Source organism: Fukomys damarensis, unplaced genomic scaffold (genome assembly GCF_012274545.1).
Source record: "Fukomys damarensis isolate Sample0158 unplaced genomic scaffold, DMR_v1.0_HiC HiC_scaffold_30, whole genome shotgun sequence".
Lineage (NCBI taxonomy): Eukaryota > Metazoa > Chordata > Mammalia > Rodentia > Bathyergidae > Fukomys > Fukomys damarensis.
Window position 1 is genome coordinate 25,972,491 of NW_022900942.1, and position 25,401 is coordinate 25,997,891.

A 25,401-nucleotide genomic window follows, 5' to 3' on the forward strand; every position below is an offset into this window, starting at 1 on the left:
CACTGACTGCAATCTTATCTTCTATATCTGAGAGTCTATCCTCGCATTCTTTTATTCTGTTGCTTACACTTTCAATAGAGTGTTTAATCTCCTGGATATCTGTTTGAATCTGTTTTATGGATTCCATTTCTTTCCTATGTTGGGCATTTATTGTTTCCATTTCTTTCTTATGCTGGGCTTCATGGCTTCTATCATGGTCCTGAGCTCATCTATTTTTTTGTCAGTTTCTGCTCTAGAGTCTTGACTCATGACTTCCATTTTGCTCACTATCTCTATGGTTATCTGGGAAATTATTTCTGTTTTGAATTTTTCTAGAGCCTGATTGATCTGTTTTGTTACTTCCTGTGCTTTGAGTTCAGGGTGTCCTGGTGGTTCACTATTGGCCTTTTCATCCTCATTTGCCCTACTGCTTGCCATTGGTAAACTGGAAGTCTGTCCTTGTGTCTTGCTTAAGTGTTTCTCATTTTAATTTTTGTTGTCGGACTGTCCTTGGTTTACTCTCTGAATTATCACCCAAATCTTCCTGATATAGTTGTGCCCTAGCTTCTGTGTCTCTAATTACCCACAGACATTCTCATCTTCATAACATCAGAGAAAACAGCTCATCAAATCAACAGTAATGCTTTACCCCAACTGATACAATCAGTGACACATTAAGATCAAGCACAACTTGGACACTGACCACCTGTGGTAGTCGCTAGTCTATCACCCTTAAATTATTTGAATATAATTGAAATCAAGAAGCAGTCCAGAACATGTCTGCAGTGAACAAAATTTCAATATAGTATATTTACCATTTAATGGCTCAGACAGAGCGAGGATGCAAGACCCCTGATCTCAGTTAGCTGATGGCTGAACCCCATGACACTGACTGACCTCGGCCTGCAGGGCCCAGATTGAGTTCCCCAACCGTGTGAATGGTTGCACTCCACAACATTCTATTATAGCTTTCCCATGCCCTTTCTTCAAAGATGTTCAAAGTTGGTAACTCAGAAAAATACCCTTGATGACTACCTCTGCCTCTGCAGAGTGGGTCCAAAGTCTGGCACAGTCAGGAGGACTGAGAGTGTGTGTGTGTGGGACCTTATGGGGGTTCAGGGGTGCCTGCGAGGCTACCTTCGTGGCTCTTGAGTGATGGCTGCTGGGTAGGGAGCAGGCGTGGCTCTCCTTCCTGCGGTGGATCGGGGTCCAGGCTTCCTCCCGGCACTTCATCATTTAATTTTTTTAATGTTCCAGATCCAAGTTTATTTTTCCACTTTAATTTTGAACAGCACAATTGCAATCAAAGACCATTTCAATTATACACTTAAACTCCTGCAAAGGTCCATAAAAACTTTATGTACAAAAACAGAGAAAGAAAAGAGTTCAGACTAATTGTTAGGTTCCTAAAAACAAAATCAAGAAGTTATTAGGAACATATTTTCATGCATACGTATTTTAATTGTTTATAACATGGCACTAATTTTTACATTGCTTATAGAACTTGTATTGTTTTAGAAATTGGAATAGTTAAGTGCATCTTTTAAAAACTAAAATTTCTCTGAAACATTTATATTATTGGCAAATTAATTTTGATACATTATCTCATATGAACTCTACTTTTAAAGAGTCAGTGCTTCCCTTAAAAATGTGAGATTTTATTTGCATTAAATGGAATAGTAAATAGAAAGGCAGAAGAAACACACACACACACATACACACACACACACACACACACACATTTTATGAGGAAAAAAGAAAAGAACTTGAACTTCCAGGAAACATGAGTCAGCCTGGAACAACCAAAGAATTTTCTCTGATTAAATGTTTTAAACTTGCCCAAAATATCTGCTATGCTATATTAAACTCTTATAAAAGTTAGGACCTCTGTAAAGGCAGAGACCTCAAGATTCAAGTCAGAAGGTTTTCATGTTGTACATGCTAACACACTCAGAGAACATCCAAAATACAGAGACTGGGACTAAATAAATGGAATTGGCAAGGATGCTAGAGAAAGATTGCTGAAAATTAAATCAGTTTAGTGTTTGAAGGGAGAAAGGAATTTTAATCTCATTTTGCTGTGAGCTTATATAAGTCTGGTTGTTATGGTTTGGATCTAAAGTGTGGGCTTTTGGGAAGTGACCAGCTCATGAGGGCTCTGACCTCATCAGCGGATTAGTCCATTGATGAGTTCATAGCTGAATGGGCTGTAAGGAGATGGGGCTTTAGTTGAAGGAGGCGCCTCTCAGAGACGTAACCTTGGGGACAGTATCTTGTCCCCAGGCCCTTCCTCACCAACTCTTTCTGCTTCCTGGCTGCCATAAGGTGAGCAGACTTCCTCTGCCATACCCTTTATCATGTTTCGACCTCGGAGCCAACTTACCAAGGACTGAAACTTCTGAAGCTGTGATCCCAAATAAACCTCTCCTCCTTTAAGTTGTTATTTTTAGGTATTTTTGTCTCAGCAATGGAAAGTTAACTAACACATCAATCTATGCATATACAAGAGTACATTAAATATCATTTATTCAGCTATGTCTAACTGTATTCTGAAAACAGACTTGAAGCTGACCATGGAAGAAAGGTACTTTCATTACTGACATAATGGGGACTAATATAATGGAAAGAAAGTACATCTTTTGTACATCAATTGTTTCTTATAATTATCAATTAATCTCATAATCTTACTACATGTTTTTCTTGCCTTGGTGAGCACAGAATCAGTGCAGAGATTCACATGAGGGGGATGATATGATTACTGGTGGCACTGAGTGGGAAACAGTAAATCCCAGATGAGTTCAGGAGGGACACAGAAGGAAGGATCCAAATTAGACTGTGGAAAAGCAGGCGGGAAAGGTGAATATTTGAAACTGCCTCTGTGGAGATGGCCTACATATTTCACAGGTGCTCTCTTCCCCAGGGCTTTGGAGCAAGAGCAGCAGTAACAACAGCCATGATCAGGAGCTTTTCTAGAGTATTTGACAGCAAGGTACCAATATTATCTCCACTTTATAAAGGAAGAAGACATAGGAATAGAAATTACATATGTGTATTATAAAGATGTACATGTATGTTTATAAATCAATAAAAATTATATAAGCACATAACAGTAAATACTCTGATTATATAGCCCTAGAGGATATAGATTTTGTTTTCTATTTTTGTATCCCTTAATAGTCACTGTAATAGTTGGCAGGACATCTGATCTAAAATTTTCTAGATACCCACTGAGTTTATACAGAGCATATAATAGGCATTGAATAAATAACTGTATTGCCTAACTTTTTATTTTCAGTACTGGGGTTTGAACCTAGAGCCTCCCATTTGCTACACTGCCAACCCTTTTGCTATTTTGTTTTGAGACAGGGTCTTCCTAAGCTTCCCAGGCTGGCCTTAAAGTTGGGGTCCTCCTTCCCCAGCCTCCCAAGTAGTTGGAATTACAGGCTTGCACCCTATCCCTGGCTGGGATGCCAAATATTAACTATGAACTAGAGTTTTATTTGGGTCAATGTCTCCATTCCATATTAGCTAAGTGCCAAATAAAGGCAAATATTAGAATGAAAAAATAAAAGAACTAGAACACAAGCAGAAGTGTTTTTTTGTTTTGTTTTCATTTGTTTGCTCATTATTTTAATCAATAAATGCTCAGCTCCTACACATGCCAGCTGCTGGCAAGAAGAAAGAAATTGAGGGGACAAGGTGGCCAGGAAGGTGTTCACTTTGCACCAAGCTTTTGACTACATGTCCATGGTATTTAATGAAATATTTTTCTGACATTCATTCTTCAAACATAGGAAACAGATATATGATATATCCTTTAACTCAGCATAAACCAGAACCAACATGTGTTTTGAGATGAAAAATGTCTGATTTTCTCATTGTTACTATATCAACTGCTTTCTAATTTATTTTTAAGATGATATTAGGACACAAGAGAAAATATTACATTGTTCATTCTCTCTAATCATTTGCACCTGTGGCATCTGTCCACACTACCCATTCACATGCAGGTATCACAGCAAAGATTATTTTTCTAAACCATAAATTCTTCCTGACTGACCTTTAAGAGGGCACAACATGAACTGATGATTACTAAGACATGGAGGAATCTTTATTTGACTTCAATATGGGGCTAAAACTTTAGAAAGCTTTATGAAAGAATAGTTATAAGGTATTACATTAATACATTTTACTATAAAATTTAGTCTGATCTTGACAATGTTGTCTGCATAATAAATATATCTAAAATGTTTTTTCTATTACTCCTTTGGAATTCCTAGATCTAAGATTATTTCTATAATAAAAGAAAGCAGTCTATTTCAGGGAAAGTTGTGTTTTGAGTAAGTGAATAAAGAGTAATAAAATAATGTAAAATGTTATGTGATTAATAGTCATATATGTGACATTGATATAACAAGTAATATGCAAATTCAGTATGGATCACATTGGCTAGAAAAAGTAAAGGAAATGAAGACTAGAACATCTATTGACATTAAGTATGGAATTTGAATTTGATAGGGGTTGTTACTTATCTAATACTGTTTAGTGTTGCTCTATTTTATGGAGAAATCCATTTATATCACTCTTACAGCCTTCCAAATTTTCTTTAAATCCATTTTAAAATCATATTTAAAAACCTAGCACAATACTGAAAATACTTTTAGAAAATTTGTGTCTGAGAATTGCATTCTATAAGTCTCCATGTTTTCGGAGGTAGACAAAGAACTGAAACTAAATCTATATCAAAGTATGCGCACCTTTCCTACATGGCAGGGAGGGGCGCAACTGGGAGTTGAAACCGATGCTGTGATCTGATTCTCCATTTTGCAAAGTCAGCCATACTAGTAGATATATTTCACTTATTCATCAAATATTTTTCAAGTGCCTACTGCTTTATTGTCCTGGGACATCAAAAGTGGGTAAGACAAGTTCCCAGCCCTCAATAAATGTGTAGTCTCACAGAATGAATGTATCATCTCATGGGGGAATCCAAGATCTAACAAGTCTGGAAGTGGCAGAGGTATGGAGTAGTCACATGTGGAAGCGAGGTTGGACAAGGGAGGGTGGGAGAGGCCAATTCTAGCCAAGAGGTGGGTAAGTGAATCGGCAGGAAGGAAGATAAGAAAGGAGGAATCAGGAAAGTAAGAAGAGAGGAAATGTCCCAGGTAGTTCCCATACTCACCAGGACCAGTGGAGGAGCAGGGCATGGTGGCTGATAGAAATATGTTCAAGTGCCTAGGGCATCCAGGAAATGCCAGTGGAGACACAGTGAACGGGTTTCTCCATCCTGCAGTCAATGCAGAGAAGACCATGTGCAAGTGAGAAAAAAGAACAAAACACAGTGGTGAAAAATGATAAATTGGTTAGATGACAGACATGTTAATTAGCTCGATTCAATCTATCTTGAATTATTCTATCGCGTATATATAGATCGAAAAACATCACCATGTGCCCTATAAATACATAAAACAATTACTTGTCAGTTTAAAATAACATTTTAAAAATTCAGTGGAGAATGATACAGGCCTTCAAGGATGTGGGGTGACAGTCACTGGGGAATGAGTCACTAAGTATACACAGACAGCATAGCCCAGAACCTCAAAGTTTGTGGTTGCTGGAGTCGCCTCCAGGCGAGTGCCATGTCTTTGCGTGAGAAACTTGTTGACTTCCAGTCCGAGAGCAATAAACATGGATTTATGAATGATCTCACACTTCTTTCCTCCCACGTACTCAGAGGCCTTTTGATCCACAACTGGAAACATCTGAGCACTGTTTGCTTTTGAAGACCCTTTGCCTGGGCCACTGGAGGTAGCAGAATGACTTGTGTTCCGCAGTGTCTGCTCCATTCTGCGCTCTGGTGTCTGCCTTTGCCTGGAAGGTCCTGGGGCAGCTGTGTTCCTCTTGCCTTGAACTGCGTAGTGTTCCTTAAATTGTTTTGATGGAGGCAGATCCTGTAGGATTGTACTGCAGGCAGATTTATATGGCAAGTTTTCAGGCAGCACCGGAATGTAACTGTCCCTGATATCACCCCCAGGGGAAGTTAGGCTGTGAGTTTCTAGCTGACTCTTTAGAATACAGCCATTTCTTTCCAGGGTCTGGTTTTATTCAAGCCCAGGTGAGAATGTGTGAGAGCTTTGTTCTGTGCTCAGCCTATAAAATGTAGGCACTTGGTAAAAACTTCTGGAGTGTACACATTGTAATGATCAGAGGTTGGAGGAAGTCGGGGTGTAGCTCAGTGGTGGAATGCTTGCCTACCCTGTTTGCCCTGGGTTCAACCTCCAGGATCACAGCCAATGAATGAATGAATGAATGAGTAGGAATTGGAAAATTTCAACTTGTAAATATTGTATTGAATCTTTTTATTCTGCTATATAACATTCAAACTATTATTTCCTCCACATACTAGAGTGATTTTTTTTTCCCTGAGACATGGTCTCCCTATATTTCCCAGGCTGGCCTCAATTTTCTGAACTCAAGTGATCCTTCTGCCTCAGCCTACGGAGTAGCTAGGACTACAGGCATGTGCTATCATGCCCAGCTTGATTTTTAATGTTTTAATAACAATACTATTACATTAAACTTTATTTTGACAAAAAAACTGCAAAATTAAATGGCTAAGTGGATTGAACTTCCTGAGTTATATATACCCACAGGGAACTACTGTTGCTGTTGTTTTTATGAGAAAGCTGCATAGGAGGCAACAACTGTCAATATATGGCCTCACGAATTACTATAATTGCACGAGTACTTAGGAAGTGACAGAAAGATCCTCAGATTCCGTCCTCTAGTTGGCAGGATAAATAATAAGACTCCCTGGAATTATGAAAAGTTAATAAACAATGACAGAGTGAATCAAAGTGGATTTCACTGGGTATGGAAACACACACCTGTGATCCCAGCACTTGGGAGACTGAGGCAAGAGGATCATAAGGTCAAGCTCAGCCTGGGCAATTTAGCAAGACCCTGCCTCAAAAGTAAAAAACAAATACTAGGGGTGTAGCTCAGCAGGAAGGCTCTGGTTTCAATCCCCAATACCATTTTAGAAAGGTGGGGTGTTGGTGGATTTCAACAGTGTGTTGTTCTCACAGTTACAAGTAAGTGTCTGCCTGCAGGATTCACCTGGGTTCTATTTCTGCAGTACAGGGGCTCAGGCTGACTGTTGATGGCACTGTCACGGCCTCCCTGTGTCTCAGGGCTGAGGGCTTTTCTTGCAGTGTCATTTTGCTCCAGTACTGAGGGTCCTGATGTACTAAAGGAGGTGAAATAACTGATTTAATCCTGTGCAGCACACAAATAACAGTTCTCTCCTTTGGGAAATAAATGGAGCATGTGTTAAAGGCGTGTTCTGAACCTAGGACAGCGCCTGCAGCACCTAGAGTAGTGGCTGCTGATCACTGTAGAGAGATGCACAGGGAAGGAAAGGGGGCTACATAAAGCAGATGACAGGAGAAACCAAACAGGAATGCTCCCTGTGCTGGATCCCTGAAGGCACTGATAGTGGGAACCCACCTGGATTTTTTTCTTTCCAGAAAAATTTGAATTTCCCCAATTCCTTCTCTACCCAAAATTGATTTGCTCTGGATGTTCCTGTAAATAACTTACTAATTTGACTCCCTTCCTTCCTTCCTCCCTTCCTCCCTCCCTCTCTCCTCCCCTTTCTTGTATTACTGGGGTTTTGAACCCAGGTCCTTCCAACTGAGATACATCCCCATATCTTTTGTAATCTTTTGAGATAAGGTCTTGCTAAGTCACCCAGTGGCTCAGGCCGGCTTGAATTTGCAATCTTCCTGACTCAGCCTTCCAGAGTGCTGGGATTACAGGGATGCACCACTACCCATTTACATTTTAATGGAGGCCTTGAATGCCTCCATTAAAAATGGAAGGCAGGCTAAAATAAGACTCCTAGATACCTAGGACTGGGCACTGGGCTTCCATGGGCACTGGGCTTCCATGGCCCCTTCATCACGTTACCATTGTACCGCTGCCCTCTGCTCAGGTCAAAAGCAGCGCCAGCTAAGTGGGCGTGAGCGGAGAGTTGTTTTCACGTTAAAGTTCCTTCCCTGGGAGTGCAAAAACCACAGAAACCCTGGTAGCTCATTTCTGAGTCTGATCTCACAAGGTCAATAAAACCAAATGTTTAATTAAAAATTCTTTTAAAATTTCAACTCAGTTTCTGCTGTTTATACCTCAGGGAAATTGGAGAACAACCAGGCGATAATTCTAACTCAGCAAATGGTCTTCCGTACCAGAGGAGACAGAAATAAGAATTATTCTTTTTGGGCATGAGACCTCAGTTTCCCCAACTTCTCTTCATCAGAGCCCCCTCTGCGCTGCTTTCATGGCACCATAATCCTTTTGTGGGTTCGCCCCAATTTTTCACATAATTCCTGAAACGCAAATGTTGTGCCTAGTTGCTGCCGCTGCAGTTGCCCTTTCTCTTGGAAAGCCTGTGTGGCCCACTCTGGTTAACTGAGCTTTTGTTTCCTTGTCAGCGTAGCTCCTGAAACGTTGAAAGTTTCAAAGCAAAATAAAATGGAATCTCGGTCTCTTTCTTGAGCTTTCCTGTACCTCAGCAAAGCTCTAAGAGGGAAGGTTCACAGTGTGGGTGGGGCAGGCAGCTGCTCAAACGACCTTCCTGTTGTTTGCAGTGCTGAGCCACCAGCCCTGCCTGCAGTAGGCGCCTGGACGTGCTTGTTGGCTCTGGGTGCCAAAGAATGGCTACTTGGGCCCAAACCGTTTTTCATTTGTTGTGTTTCTCATGTCTTCCAACATCCATGTTTAGCAAAAAGACCAAGTGTGGACTCTAAAAAACTAATTTGTTTCCGATGCTTATGCAGAACTTAATCTCCTGTCACATTTTTAGTTAGCTTCGTAAGCACATGGATTACATGTTGGCAACAATTTTCTTGCAAGCAGGCCAGGGTTGTAGGGATGTTAATTCTGTAGAGCTTTGAGACTGTTGCCATATTTGAGCGCAGCTATCTGTTACCCCATCACCCAAGGGTGACTGTCATCTATTCAGGTGGAAAAGTGCCATTGAAGCCGCTGAAGAGCAGGCAGCTGTGTACTTTTGAGGGGGTCTTCAGAGATGCAGGAAGCACGGACACTGCTCTGGGGATGAGGTGCAGAAGTGAACAGAAATGTAAGAGGGGTGGGGAAAGCGAGGGTTGTGCGGACCATGGCATAGCTTTCGAGCCTCCTTGCTGAGGCGTTTATCCACATGCAACGCTGCTGGTGAGGGTTACACTTTGCAGGTTCTCTCTGCCTAAGAGTGTTTAGAAACCTCGAGCCCTCTCCCATTCCCTGAAGACTTACTGTGTGTGCTCTAAAAAATGTTATCTCACACAACCACAGATCAACTATCAAATTCAGGAAATTCAATAGTAACAGCATAATTTTATCTAACCTATAATCCATATTCCAATATTATCCTTGTTCTCTAAGGCCCTCCACAGCATTGTTTTTCCTTGTGAGCCCAAGATCACTTCATTTAGTTGTCCCTTAATCTCCTTTACTCTGAAAGGATTTCCAGACTCTCTGTTTTTTTATAATATTGACGTTTGGAAGAACACAGGGCAGTAGGAAGTTTTTCATTTGGGTGTTTCTGGTGCTTCCTTATGATTACATCCAAGTAAATTTGGAGGGTTCTTCCATCAAAAGCCAGAAATCGTGGACTCTTCAAATGTTTTTTCATTTCTTTCAAAATGATATTTACATACTCTATTAAGACCTGCAAAATCTGTCTTTGCAGCCTTCTCACTATTGGCTCATTCTGCCTCTGGCCCTTTGCATCTGCTGTCTCCTCTTCCTTGGATGCTCTTCTCCCAGGATCTTTGCCTGTTTTACTTCCACATTTTATGCAGACATAGTTCATTACAAACGGTGTGGTAATCTCAGATTCCAATAAGTAGCATTCTTTCATTGTGTGGAGTTCTCCCTCCCCATAAGACTTCTGAAAGTGCCTTTCCTGTCTGTTAACCTCAAAGTATGCACGTGTGCATAATACTGATGAATAAGTACTTTGCTCTTTGGAACTAGCCTGCCCTTCCTTCAGTGCCTGGTGTTATTTGTTTATTTATTTATTTAGTTAGTTTTTGTACCGGGATCAAATTTAGGACCTTGCAAGACAGGCAGCAGAACCACTGAGCTAAATCCCCGGCCCCAGTGCCTAGTGTTAAGTAGGTTGTGTTGAATAGCTGCTCACTGATTTAGATGAGAGAGACATCTAGTGGTAGTAAGGACAGCATTCAAATTAAAGGCCTTGACACCACTACAGAGCCATGGAGAAAGACCACCCTGGTTCTGGGTAGACTACGAGGTGCAGCCTGGTGAGACTCCTGTTGATGTTTCTCATGGTCGTTGAGAGAATGAAGATATCTGAGGATTTGGGCTTGTAGGTAGGAAGAACAGGGGGCAGGCCTAATACAAGAAAATGAAGACACACTTCAGTCTGCGAGACAGCCAAAGCTAGTATGTACATTCATCTCCCAAGAAGCTGATTTATCAACAAGTATAAGGGTGAAATTAACATGTCATCATCAAGTAGAGGTTGTGTCGCATAGTTAACGACTTCATTAAGTTTGCTCAGCCAAGAAAGAAGTTAATATAGTTTCCTATTTATCACACTTTAGAAATATTGAAACTATCTGAAGGCCATTAATTATATTCCCAGTCTCTCATGGTGGATGAGATAATAACCGCTCTTCTGATTTTCTTGCCTTATCCATTTTTCTATGGCAATTTCTGGTCTTTTAAAGATGGATTTGTAGGAGCTCTTTATTTATTGGGTTAGTTAGGCCTTTGTTTTTGAGATGCAAGTTGCAAAGGATTTTCTTCCAGTGGGACATTTGTCTTCTGACTTTCCTTGTCATGGTTTTGCCATGCAAAGTTTCCTTGTTATTTGGGCTTTGTGTTATATATAGAAAAGCATTCCTTTTTCTGAGTCTATAAGAACAAACTAATACCTTTTAAACAATACTTTTATGTTTAGGCTTTTAAATTTAATTTAAACATCTGATCAATCTAGATTTTGCGGTGCTCTTGTTTTGTTTTTCTTTCTTTGCTGATTTGTACCCACATCATCCGTTCCATAATGTGTGTACCTTTCCTCAGATGATTACGAAGGCCATTTTTATTATATACGGCTCTATGCACTAAATTCCTTTGTGCTTGTGGCAGCTTGTTTTTGTCATCCATTTATGTGTAGAGAGGGGAAGATCTTTAAATGATGTTTTGTCTCATCTCTCCAGGATGTGGTAGATGTGGCCCTCTGCACAGGTAGGATAGATCAGAAGGTTCCTTACTTTCCCTACAGTGGTGACACTGAGGCCTTAGATAACATCTCCGCTGGCTGCCAGTTGGATTGCTGGAGCTACTACTAGGGGCTGCTACTAACGACCAGCTCATGCCTTAGAACCAACTCATTGAAACAGATGAACAACATAAGCTGGCTATGTTGTGAGCTGCTGTTTTTTCTTCTCAACATTCAAAGCTTAGCAGCGGTTGTTCTTTATATATTTCTTTCTTTCTTTTTTTTTGGTACCGGGGATTGAACTCGGGTCCTGGTGCTTGCAAGGCAGGCCACCGAAACGCTGAGCTAAATCCCCGGCCCAGTTGTTCTTTATATAAAGAGATCAGAACTTGTGTAGATGCTTCATTTTGCCTAAAGACGTGCATTCATCCTCTAAGCCCAGCTGTTCTAGAAAACCATGCCCCTCAAAAAGATATACTGAAAGCCAGACATAGTGATGTGTACCTATAATCTGCTACTTGGAAGTTGAGGCAGGAGGATCTAAAGTTAGAAGGCAGCCATGAACTGGGCAACTTAGCAAGACTCTGTCTTAAAATAAAAACTGAAAAGGGCTGGGATGTCCCTTAGTGGTAGTGTTTGCCTAGCATGCCTGAGAATTTGGGGTGAATCTCTAGTACTGAAAAAAAAAAAAAGGGAAAAAGTGGCACTATGCTTGCTTTGCAAGCACAAGGTCCTGAGTTCGATCCCCAGTACTGGAAAAAAAAATTAATTAAAAAAAAAAAAGGAAAAAGAAATGTTGAGGCAGGATGAGGACAGATGAGTGCATGGGCAGGATCAATGCACAATGTACGGATGTATGGAAATACCACACTCAATCCCACTAATTTGAACAATTAATACATGTTAAAAACTTGAAAAATGTCAAAATCCCAATCCCCCGTACCTGTGAATGTGACCTGACAGCCACAAGTAAAACCACTATACTGCCAGAGAGGCCCCTGCCCTGCCCTGGCACATCCCTGCCTGCTCATGGGAGCTTTGCTTTAATAAAAGTCTCATCATAGGGGTACGGGAAAGACTCTGAGAGAAGATGTCGAGGTTCCTGGGAGTGTCCTTTGCTCATAATCCTGTCGGACCAGCTATGCTACAACTGGGAAAATTTCTCCTATCTACCTACATGAAGGTGACATTTTAGGCAGCACCTTTTCCCCCAGAGCACTAAGATTAGGAAGGAAAATACCACAATTATATGTTCACATGGTCTCTCGGTCATGAACCAGTTATTTGCGGCTAAGCATATTGAGAAAAATAAAAATAACTTTTTCTCTTGAGTGTTGGGAAAAATCAAAGGAAATATAAAATGAATGGATTAAAGACTGTTTGGACAATAAAATGAACAAAGCCACTCACTTTCCAAATGTGTATTTAAGCATTTTATCTAGAAAATCTTCCCAATATTTATAAACAGTATCCAGCTCCGTCCTAGCATCAACCTTGGACAAGCATTTGGAGCGTGATGACTGACCTTCTGTGATGGTGGCCAAATGGGTTTGGAATGGAAGCTGTTTTCATCTGGCATATTGTTCTCTTCTGTGGCCGCAATAGTTGTCTGGGCCATGGGATTACTCAGTCAATCAAGTATTTATTGAGTAACCAGACAACCAATGGAAAATTAGACTTGGATCATATTGTATTCTGTATGCTTGGGCTGGGTAGATCTGGCTTAAAGTCTTAGGCAGTCGAAATCGCAAGTACTCTTCTTTGCTTAGCTTAGAGAAGAATCCAATTGGTTTGAAAAGTATGAGAATGTACATGCACAAGCAAATATAAGCTTGTGACAGTTGGCAATGGTTGCCAATAGAATGGTTGCCCCATTCCAGTATCTATTTATGGATATTTTTTTCCTTTTTTTTGATACCAGGGATTGAATTTGGGACCTTTTGCTTGTGAGGTAGCACCACTGAGCTGAACCCCTGGCCCCTGTTTTTTCCATTTTATCTGTTTTCTCTTCAATATGTCAACAGTGTAAATGATACCCACTTGAAATTGGCACCCTGGGAATTAAATTTCAGTCTCTTTAACTTTTTGTAGGAATAGGGAGACTGTAAGAACCTGCAGACTCTGTAAGCCCCAGAGATTATAGAGTGTGTGTTGGACTCAGTTATCATTTTATTAAATGGTAGTGGTAAGAGTTATTAGTACTGTTTAGCTATATTTTTGCTTTGCCTCCTTCTGGTGACATAGGGAGATTTTCCTTTCCGACCTACCCCACTTGAAATTAGGGCTGGCCAGAGAACTTGTTTCAGCCAATGAAATATGAGCAGAAATAATGTGTATCTATCTTTTCAGGCAGATGAGTGATTTTTCATGTTCTCTTCTGTCTTCCCTGGCAACTGGTGATGTTCTGGTAGATTGAGATTCTATCTCCTTGGCTCTTTGCATGAAGTTAATTGAGAGAAATGCCCTCCACTGATCCAAACTGGGCATATGGCGAGAAAGAAAAATAAGAATTTCTTCTAGGCTCCTGAGATGTTGGTATGGTATCTTCCTACAGCAAAACCTTTTATATGCTGAATGACACAAAATTGGTATACAGAAGTGGGCTACTATGCTGGCGTGAGGGCCAGGTTGGTGTCCAAATAAGGGGTGGCAAGAAACAGTGCCTGCAGGACTTTAGGATGTAGATTATACTCCTGATGAGCTTGTGCCTCTAGGGAAAAAGGTTGGGGGAAGAGATTACCGTTAGTAGCATGTGCGGTTTATTGATGACTGTTTTTGGCAAGATGTTCCAAAACAGGGGTGAGCTTAAGAAAGGAACTGGCTGATTTTCAAGAAGGAATGTCAGAAAACAGAGCTCAGGAAGTTACAATCCTGAAAAAAAAACCTAAATCCTAAAGAGTGGCAAAAGGGGTCGATGAAAATTCATCATGCAGGGGATATATTAAGGCTGCAGTCATTGTACCTGCTGTTAAAAACAGGAGAATGATTCAATGAAACGAATGAATCACTACATCTCTTTGTAACAGTTCAATTTGCAGTGCCCCCCCAAATACTTTCACTTATTCAGAGTGGCTCAGGGAAAAGAGACTAAGTGTGTGATTCTCTCATTATAGCCTTGATAGCTTCAGGGAATTGAAAATAAAACAATAAAGAGAGGCATAGGAACAAGAAAGAACAGCAATGTAAATATGTGAACTGTGTTTCAAAAGGAACTGTGGCTGTTGGCACAGGAAGCTGACTAGAATAAAATAGGCATGAAGCATTGTTTTTGACTGAGTTGTACTGGAAAAAGTACCAGTCATTCTGGACAAAAGAATGGTGGTTGAAAATTTAAATTGCTTTGGGACTCCAATTATCCAAGAGCAGGAAGTGGGGGCTGGGGATTTAGCTCAGTGGTTTCAGCGCCTGCTTCGCAAGCAAAGGACTGGAGTTCGATCCCCGGTACCAAAAAAAAACAAAAAACAAGAGCAGGAAGTGGGGGCTGGGGATTTAGCTCAGTGGTTTCAGCGCCTGCTTCGCAAGCAAAGGACTGGAGTTCGATCCCCGGTACCAAAAAAAAACAAAAAACAAGAGCAGGAAGTGGATTGAGAAAGCTGCCCATGTCCCAGAAGGCTATGCTTTGCTTTCTGTTGCAGTCCTTTTAGGCTGCTATAATGAAATAAGATGGATAGCTTATAAACAATAGAAATGTATTACTTATAGTTTTAGAGGCTGAAAATTCCAGGATCAGGCACCAACAGATTCATCGTGTGGTAAAGACCTGCTTCCCATACATTGTGTCGTCTAGCTGCGTTCTCACATAGTGGAAGAGGCTTGCTGGCTCTGTGGAACCTCTTCTCCCTAAGGGCAGCAGTCCCAATCTTGAGGGTTCCATTCTCATGTTCCAGTTACCTCCCAAAGGCCTCGCCCCTTCATACCATCACCCTATGGTTAGGATTTCAAAACATGAATTTTTGGAGGACACAAATATTCAGACCATAGCCCCCACTTCAAATGTAGCTACTCTGAACAATGGAAAAGTGCTCTCAGACATTGGAGGAAGGCTTCAGGAGTGATTGGACCAGAGAGCTTTGCCCAGGGAACAGAGCATGGATCTAATCAAGGAAATTATCCTTCCCGTAGACAGGAGCTGTTGGAACAGACCAGGACCTGATGTGTTTTTCAATCTCCTCATTTCTGAAGAAGGGTCCTCATTGGAGTTATCCCATTTCTGTTAAACTGTTGAAGGGGCAGAAAATATAACTTCTTATTCATAGATCTCTGAATCAATAGGTCCTACACATAGACCTCATATAAAAAAATGGCTGTGCATCTCCCAAAATCTTAAATTGAGAATTAAAGCCATGTCAGAATGACACAGGACTCAGGATTGTGTCCTTGGAGGAAAAGATGAGAAAATTTAGAAGTAGAAAAGAAGGGAATTTAAAATCCAGCAGCGAAATGGCAAATTCTAGTAGTAATTAGGACAGTTCACCAATATTTCGGATTCACCTCCTAACTGTCTGGCTGCCTTGATGTTCATCAGGCACGTGCTTTGCTTTGGCCAATGAAACATGAATGAAAATGATACATACCACTTTCAGGCAGACTTGGAGATTCAGTACTTGATTTGCCATGTTACCTTTCCTGGACTTGGCAACCGGTAATGTTCTGGAAAGTGGAACACCTGTCAGTCTAGGTCCTCAAGTAATAGCAATGTAGAGTGGAAAACCCTCCACATCCAAGATGGATATGTGGAAATAAGGAATAAGTTTTCATGTTTTAATCCCCTAAGGGGTTGGGGTTGTTTGTTATTGAAGTATAATCTAGCTAGTGCTGATTAATGTGGGTGAAATGTATAAACAGGATAGTAAAATTTTAAAAAAGGTTTCTCTCATGAATAAAAGGCAATGTCTCCTAACAGAGAAATTTGCTTTTCCTGAGCCTTTCTACTAGTAGTTTCTCATGCATTTCTGAAATTCTGTGAAAATTTAATACATAAATGATTGTATGTTTTAAATCTCTTCATCACAGGAATGCCATAGGTATTTCAGATCCTGTACTCCCTATCAGGTAAGGTATTTTTTTTATTCCCTGACACTTGTATTATGACAGATTATTATTATTATTATTATTATTATTATTATTATTATTATTATTATTATTTTGGCTGTACTGGGGATTGAACTCTGGACCTTGTGCTTGCGAGGCAGGTGCAGTGCCACTGAGCTAAATCCCCAGCCCATATTATGACAGAATTTGATAATATATTCAATTTTATTTGTTTAAAACTCATCTGTTTTGACTCCAACATGGCTAATTAGAGAAGGAGGTGCATTGGAGATATTCGCAGGAGAAAAGCATCAAAAAATACAGGTATTCTGAAATGGGGGAGACAATCATACACAGAAACATAAAATCAACCTGAAAGATGAATTCTGTAAATCAAAACAATATCTAGGTTTTTGAAAAAGTGAAGTGGCACTGCTTGTGTTTGGACCGCCCAAATACCCTTTACCTGGGGAGCAGGTCATCTTGGGAACAGTTCCAATAGCATGGGGGAAGAAGATAGTGGCGCAGAGGCCAGATTCCTGGGACAGGCTTCCTTATATTTTCCTCCCTATTTGAAAGAGGAATCCCAGCCTGGGAGTAAGTTGCACTTGGGGCCCCAAGGAAACCACAAACTACAATCGGAAGAAAGGAGAGATAGCAACATGGAAGCAGGTACTCCCTTCCCCCATAAGCCTCCCGAACACCGGGGAACACTGTGTTCTGGTGACATCCTATTCACCACCCCCCATACAGTGTCAGCAAGGGAAGCCCTCCTACCTCCCAGGCAGCAAGAGGCTGGACACCATAAACTGTGGGAAGCAAGGAGCTTGTTGGCAGAGACCCATGGATCACATCCCTGGAGACATGGGGGAAGGAGAGGCTGAACAGTGTTAGTCCAGAGTGAGAGCTTTCCTGTTGTTTCCCAACACTCAAAAGATCTGAGATACCAGGAAATCCTACCAACTACATACTGTCCTGCATAAGCAAAGGACACACTCTGCTGAGCCCAGAGACTCACCAAGTTCCATGGGTTAGACAGTGGAGCTCTTAAATCAGGGACCATTGAAGACTTGAGAACAAAGGAGCAGGGGACATTGGTTAAGGTAGATATCCCCTGGCATATAATGTCAGAAATCCTCAGGAGAAAGAATATGGAGATGAACTTGAGATTCAACTGGCAGCAGGGACAACAGAATCAGGAGATTGTTGGTGGAAGTCAACAGAGAGCCAGGTGCTGGACAAACTACAGTATTTCACATCCACCTCTTCCCAAAGTAACTGAGGTGGTTAGACCTTGGGACAGTGACAAAGATCTATAGTTAACCACACCCAAAACACAGCTTGCAGTGGGAAGATGGGTCCAGAAAGACTGATAGCCCTCATTGCTCCCAGGAAGCATGGGAAATCTAACCTGGATGGCTGCAAGCTGACCATGACTACAGCCCGAAGGGAACTGTGTGGACACGGCTCCATGGTAGAACACCCACATGGAGTTCTTTCTGTGTGTGTATTTTCGTGCTTGTATGTCTGTTCTGGGTGCTCTCTCTTTTTCTTTTCTTTTTTTCAATTTGTCTACATTATAATTATTTTCATTAACATCTCATTTTAAAAATTGTTTTTCCTTCTGCTCTTGGTCTTTCTTCTTTCTCTTTTTAGCCTTTTTTCTTTCCTAATCTAGTCTTTTCACTTATCTACATTTTACTTATTCCCCAGTCATTCCTTATTTCGCCACCTTTGTTGGAAGTGACCAACATGAGGAGAGAGTCTCAGGTCTCAAGGACAAAAAAAAAAAGGAAAAAAAAAAAGGAAAAACAAGATGATATACTCAGGGATACCTCAAAAACAATAAGGGAGCAAGAAAAATTTATTCGATAGCTACTAGATGATGCCAACAAGACTAATTTAAGGCTAACTGGAATTAGAAAGAAATTGGAACACAGCATGTAAGGAATAAAAAAACTACTTACAGAAGTCGTAGAAGAAAACTTTCCAAATATGGGGAAAGAACTCAAAATACAGGTAAGAGAGACTTACAGAATGCCAAGTAATTACAACAAAAAAAAATGTTGCCAAGACACATAGTCAAAATTGTAGAAGTCCAGTACAAGGAGAGGATCTTTAAAGCTGCTAGAGAACTGAAAAAAAAAAAACTTATAAAGGTAAATTCATTAGAATTATAGCAGATTTTCAACACAAATTTTAAAGGCCAGGAGAATTTGCAGTGAAATGATTCAAGCTCTAAAAGAAAACAACTTGAAACAATTAGTATTGAAACAATACTAATACATGGAGCAGAACTATATTTCCAAATCAGTAGAGATATAAGGACATTCCATGAAAAGGACATCCTGAGAAATTCATAAACTCCAAGTCAGCACTCCAAAAGATACTTAGGAATATTCTAGAGAGACGGTGAAGCCACAAAACTGAAAAGCCTGATAGAGTGGATACATTAAGCATTAAATAAGGAGAGAAAAATAAGGTAGCCAACAACAGAAAAATAACATAACAATAGGAATAAATCAATACATTTCACTAATAACTCTCAATGTAAATGGGGCTTAACTCCTCAATTAAAACACCTATTTTGGCAGACTGGCTCAAAAACAAAAACAAAAACAAAACCTAATGGTTTGCTGAATATTAGAGACTCATCTAATCAAAAAAGAAATTCATAGACTAAAAGTCAAAGCAAGGAAAATAATATTCCATGCAACAAGACACTATAAGTAAGCAGTTTTATTCTCAATTTGAAGCTGAAAATGATCAAGGGGGCAAAGAATGTCACTACATATTAATTAAGGGAACAAATAATCATAAAGAGATAACAATTATAGATGTAGATACACCACATATTGATGCACCCAGCTTCATAAAGCAAACACTACTGGACATAAAAGATCAAACAAACACCAACACAATAATATTGGGAGATTGTAATATCCATTTTTCACAAATAGATTATCTAAACAAAAAAATTAACAAAGAAATATCAGAGCTGAACCACATCTTTGAACAAATGGACTTAGTAGACTTTTGTTTTGCTTTGTTTTTTGAGACAGGGTCTCACTATGTAGTTGAGACTGACCTGGAACTCCCTATGTAGCCCAGGCTGGTGTTAAACTCATAGTGATCCTCCTGCCTCAGCTTCCTGAGTGCTGGGATTACAGGCATGCGCCACCGCACCTGGCCTTAATAGATATCTAAAGAATATTCTCTACTATAAGAGAATATACATTCTTCTAAGCAGTCCATTGAACTTTCTTCAAAATCAATCATATATTAGTCCATAAAGGCTGCTTAAATAAACACAAAAAATCAAAATAATGCCACACATACTATCAGATCATAGTGCAATAAAAATAAAAATCAATCACAAAAGAAATTGGAAAAATTTAACAAATACTTGGACATAGCATAACACACTCCTCAACATTCTGTGTATCACAGAAGAAATCAATGAAGAAATTAAACAATTACTGGAATCAAATGATAATGCCAGTACAACATACCAGAACCTACGGGACACATTGAAATCTATCTTAAGAGAGAAGTTTATTGCTGTAAATGTTCACATTAGAAAAACAGATAGAGATAAAAAAATTACCTAATGATGCATCTCACAGTCCTAGAACAATAAGAACAGTCCACATCCAAACTTAATATAAGGAAGGAAAACAATGAAGATCAGAGAAGAAATTTATGAAATTAAAACTAAAATAATACAAAGAATTAATGAATAGCAGAGTTGATTCTTGAAAGAATAAAATAAAAATAGGCAAATACTTAGCCAAACTTACAAAAATAAAGAAAAGACCACATCAATGCAATTTGAAATTAAAAAGATAAAATCACCACACATACTGCCCAAATCCAAAATATTATTAGTAATCAGTATAAAAATTTGTACTCCAACAAACTGGAAAATATGGAAGAAATGGACAGATTCCTAGATACAAATTACTAAAACTGAACCAAGAAAACATTAAAAGCCCAGAATAATTGCCTATTATTATAGGCAATGAAATTTCCAACTAAGAAAAGCCCAGGACATTATGGACTCATTGTTGAATTCTATGGGCCTTTCAGGAAGGCTATAACATCATTATTCCTCAAACTGTTTAACGAAATTTTTAAAAAAGGAACACTTCTAAATGAATTCCTAGAAGTTAGCACTATCCTGATTCCAAAACCAGACAAGGACCTAACTATAAAAAAAAAAAACCTACAGGCCAGTGTCTTTAACAAACATAAATGCAAAAATCTACAACAAGTTACTGGCAAACAAAAAGAAACAAATCAGCGAAGCAATCATACATCATGACCAATAGGAACACAAGGATGGTTCAACATACACAAATTAATAAATGTAATACAGGGCCGGGGATTTGGCTCAGTGGTTCTGCTGCCTGCCTTGCAAGTGCAAGGACCCGAGTTTGATCCCTGGTACTAATAAATAAATAAATGTAATACAGACGTAAACAGAAGCAAAAACAAAAATCATATGATCATCTCAAAAGATACAGAAAAAGCCTTTGACAAAAATCCAATATCCATTCATGATTCAAAAACAAGAAAAGCCCAGAAGAAAATAAATATAGAAGCACCTTGTCTCAGTCTGATAAAGTCATTTATGGCAAAACTATGCCAACTTCATAGTAAATTGGTAATAACTGAAAGCTTTGCTTCTAAAAGCAGGAAAAAGAGATGTTCTCTATCCCCACTCCTATAATAATACTTGAAATTTTAGCTACAGTAATTAAGCAAGAGAAACAAAAATGATACATATATAGCAAAGGAAGAAGTCAAACTACTTATTCACAGATGACATAATCTTTTACATAGAGGACCCAAAAAATTCTACCAAAAGATTATTAGAACTCATGACCAAATTCACTAATGCAGCAGGATACAAAATTAACACACAAAAAAATCAATAGCATTCTTATACACCAATACTGTCCCTATCAAGAAAGAAAACAACACCATTCACAATACCCTCAAGAAAAATTGAATACTTAGGAATTAACCTAGCCAAGGAAATGAAAGTCTTCTACAGTGAAATTTACAGTACACTGAAAAAAGAGATAAAAAAAGACATCAGAAAATAAAAAGCCCCCGCTCCTGGATAAGCAGGACCAATATCGTCAAAATGGTCATATTACCAAAACTGAAATGTAGATTTAATGCAATCACAATCAAAATACCAAGAGTAGGGCCGGAGATTTAGCTCAGCCGTTCAGTGGCCTGCCTTGCAAGTGCAAGGACCCGAGTTCAATCCCCAGTACAAAAAAAAAAAAAAAAAAAAAAAAAAAAAAGAAAACCCAAGAATATTCCTCACAGAAGTGGAAAATCTACCCTAAGATTTATATGGGATCAGAAGAGACCCAGGGTAGTGAAAGCAATCCTGGACAACAAAAACAAAGCAGGAGGCATACCAGTCCTGGATTTCAAATTATATGACAAAGCTATGGTGACTAAACACAGTATGGTACTGGCCCCTAAACAGACATGTGTGTCAATGGAACTGAATAGGAGGTGAAGAAACAGCTCCAGGAGCATTAAATCTTTGGTAAATGGGCCAAAAACATTCACCAGAGGAAAGACAACCATTTTAATAAACAGTGCTGGGGAAACTGGTTACAATAATGTGGAAGACTGAATCCATATCCCTGTCTTAGTTACTATCTGTGTCACTGAGACACAATATCCATCACCCACAAATTAAAGGAAGAGAGATTTATTTTGGCTCATCCTCAGTCCATAGTCAGCTGACTCCAAGACAGGATGGCATGGCACAGGGGCATGTAGAGGAATAACTAGTTGCTCCTGAAATGGCAGACAGGAAGTGAAGGGAGGAAGTGGGGAAGATAAACTCTCCTAGACCATGCCCACCGTCACCTACCTCTTCTGACCAGGCCCCACCTCCTAAGAGCAAGTCAGCTGCAAGCCCCCATCATCCTATCACCTTCAAAAGCCTGGCCTTTGAATGCAGGAAGCTTTAAGGGGACATCTAGATATAAACCGTAATGTTCCTTATCTATCACTGTGTACCATAATTAATCAAAATTAATCAAAGAATAGATATTATAACAGAAACAATCTGCTGGAAGACAAAACAGGTACAATTCTTGAAGATACAGACACAGGCAATGTCTTTCTCAACAGAGCCCCAATTGCAAAAGAAATAATACCAAAATTCATCAAACAGGACGACATCAAATTAAAAAGCTTCTGTATAGCAGGGGAAATAATCGATATAGGGAAAAGAAAATCTACAGAATGGGAAAAAAGTTTTGCCACTCCTAATCTAATACTTAGATCTAATATCTAGATTTTACAAAGAAATTTTAAAAGTTAGACCCTAAAATAAAAGGGGCAAATAAAAAATTGGGCAACAGGATTGTAAAGACACTTCTCAGAAGAAATACAAATGGCCAATAATTGCATGAAAAGTGTAAAACATCACTGGCCTTCAGAGAAATTAAAACAACAGAGATTTCATCTTACTCTAGAAAAAAAAACAGGTATCACTTAAAAAGAAAAGAAAACAATAATAAATGTTGGAGAGGCTGCAGGAAGAGGAGGGCACATCTACATTGTTGGTAGAACCATAAAGTAGCAAAACCACTATGGAAAGAAGTACGGAGATTCCTCAAAACACAAAAAATAAAAATTCCATTTAACTAAGCTATTCCCCTTCTTCCCAAAAGAGTTAACAACATCATACTACAGTGTTACATACATACCCAGGTTTATCACAGCCCAATTCATAATAGCTAAATCTTGGAATCAGCCTATGTATCCAAGAGCAGATACATAAAAAAGAAAATGTGATATTTATATACAATAGAGTACTACTGTGCCATAAAGAAATATAAATTTGTGGCAAAATACATACACCTTAAGACCATAATATTAAGTGAAGTGAATCACACATAAAGCCTAAATATGGCGTGGTTTCTCTTATATGAAAAAATTAAAATAAAATAGGCAATATGAAACAGGGAGAGAGATCTTTTGCAAATGGAAAGGGTCTCTAGAGTGAGGGGAGAAGGAGAGGAGAGAAAGGAGAGTAAGAAGAAATACGATATGTTAAATATATGTACCTACCTCTTGGGAGGAATGTAAACATTATTTACTAAAATCTTGTATTAATAAAAAATTGAAAAAACTCATCTTTTCTGAAATAGAGCATAATATTTTAAGCGTATGAAACAGGAGGAACACTATATTTACATGGCTATAGTCCCAGGACTCTGGGAGACTGAAGCAGAAGGACTGAAAGTTTAGGCCTGGCCTGGACAATTTAGCAACTTAGTGAGATCCTGTTTTAAAAAACAAAACAAAACAAAACAAATATACATACATACAAAGGGCTGCCGATGTAGTGTGAAGGCCCTGGGTTCAATACAGTCTACATCTACCTGTATCTCTATCCGGCTGTCTGTCTATCATTTGTCTGTCTGTCTGTCTGTCTATCTATCTATCTATCTCTACCTACCTACCTAAGAGCTGTCTTTAAGCATTTGTTATAAATTAAATCACTGCTGTTGAGCACTAAATCCACTCCTGGTATCGGGTTTTGAAGTTGTCATTTCTTAATAAAAACAAATATACACATTTGTCAAGGGATAATTTTTTTCAGACCCTTTAAAGGTAGGTAGCATAGTACATTGTATCTACAACTATGATTTTTCAAAAGATATAAAAATACTCTTGAAATTGGTGCTTTATTCTTCTCCTCCAAGACTTAAAGACATACTATTAATCTCAATTCTATGAAAGCTAATCTGTGGAGAGTTGAGATAATAAAGTACAGGTTTGTTTCTTTCTGATGATCTAATTTACTTCAGGGATAGGGCTTACAGATTCTAGAGAAACAGATAATATATTTCCTCCAAATCCCAAATGTTTCAATCAAACTTTGGCAAGTGGCTAAATTGTAGTTGTTTTCGACTGGATTTTTTGATAAATGCCTGAAATGTACATCTTTGTTGTCTTCTCTTCTCTTGTTAAAATTGCCCCCACCCGCATTTTCATGGTGAAGCTTCACTTCCCAACGTCATGGTGCCTCACCTTATGTTGCACAAGCCTCAGAACTGTGACAAGTGCATGCCCATTGTTCATATCACTAAGTCAGCGGCAACTTTCCCAAGCTAATTAGGACACCAATGATCAAAATGCTTTTTATCTTTCTAGGTCTAACTAGAATTTACCTAGTTTTAACTAGGTTAAAATACTAGCCCTGGGCCGGGGATTTAGTTCAACGGTTCGGTGGCGTGCCTTGCAAGCGCAGGACCCGAGTTCAATCCCGGTACCAAAACAAAACAAAACAAAACAAAAATACTAGCCCTTCTTGGAAAATTTGACAGAGACAATAATGATACTAATATCTTTATTTCTAAACTAAAAGCAAGACAACTGTATCTAAGTTCCCATGTGCCATACACCAGGTAAATGAGTTGAGTGATATTTCTCACTGCAAGCTTATGACTTGGAACTATTAAGATCTACATTAGGGAGTCTTTGGCCCAGAATTCCATGATTACAAAAGCACTCTATTATGTCCTTTGCTTCAGACATACTTGTGTTTGGTTCTTAGCTCTAAAACTCACTAGACTAGCTGTGCAATCTTGGGGGCACATTATTTAACTTTTCTAACCCTACAAATCCGTGGATATTTCTTTCAGCATTTTTTTTTTGTACTGGGTATCGAACTTGGGTCCTTACATTTGCAAGGCAGGCGGCAAAACCACTGAGCTAAATCCCTGGCCCAGTACGTGGATATTCCTTAACTGACAACTCAGGATGTGCTGTGCTTCCCTCCTGTATTTAATCCCACATCAGCTAAGGTTCTGGCTTTCTTTTGGTGGAGCACATCCTCCGTGTGCTTTCCAACAAAGTAAACATGAGCCAGGAGTCTGTGTTTATGAGAATTTACAAGTCTGAAATGTTATTTATTCAACTGTTTCCTTAAAAGGTGCCTGGTGTCTCCTTCTTAAATCCTTCTGGTGTTTATCAAAGTTAGTGTGCATTTTGGGTTTTCCCCAACTGGTTACTTTGCTTTCTACCTTCTAAATTATGTAGCTGTCCTTTCTCCATGTTTTTTTTTTTTTTTTTTTTTTTTTCTTTCACAC

At 39.2% G+C, this 25,401-nt stretch overlaps 1 long non-coding RNA gene across 1 annotated transcript in view; it reads right to left on the minus strand.

Annotated features, from left to right (window-relative positions):
- LOC117283734 overlaps positions 1-25,401 on the minus strand; it is a 114,587-nt gene that overhangs the window by 37,679 nt on the left and 51,507 nt on the right. Inside the window, exon 2 of the long non-coding RNA XR_004514769.1 lies at positions 5,162-5,266. This is a non-coding gene — a long non-coding RNA (uncharacterized LOC117283734). The remainder of the gene's footprint in view (positions 1-5,161; positions 5,267-25,401) is intronic.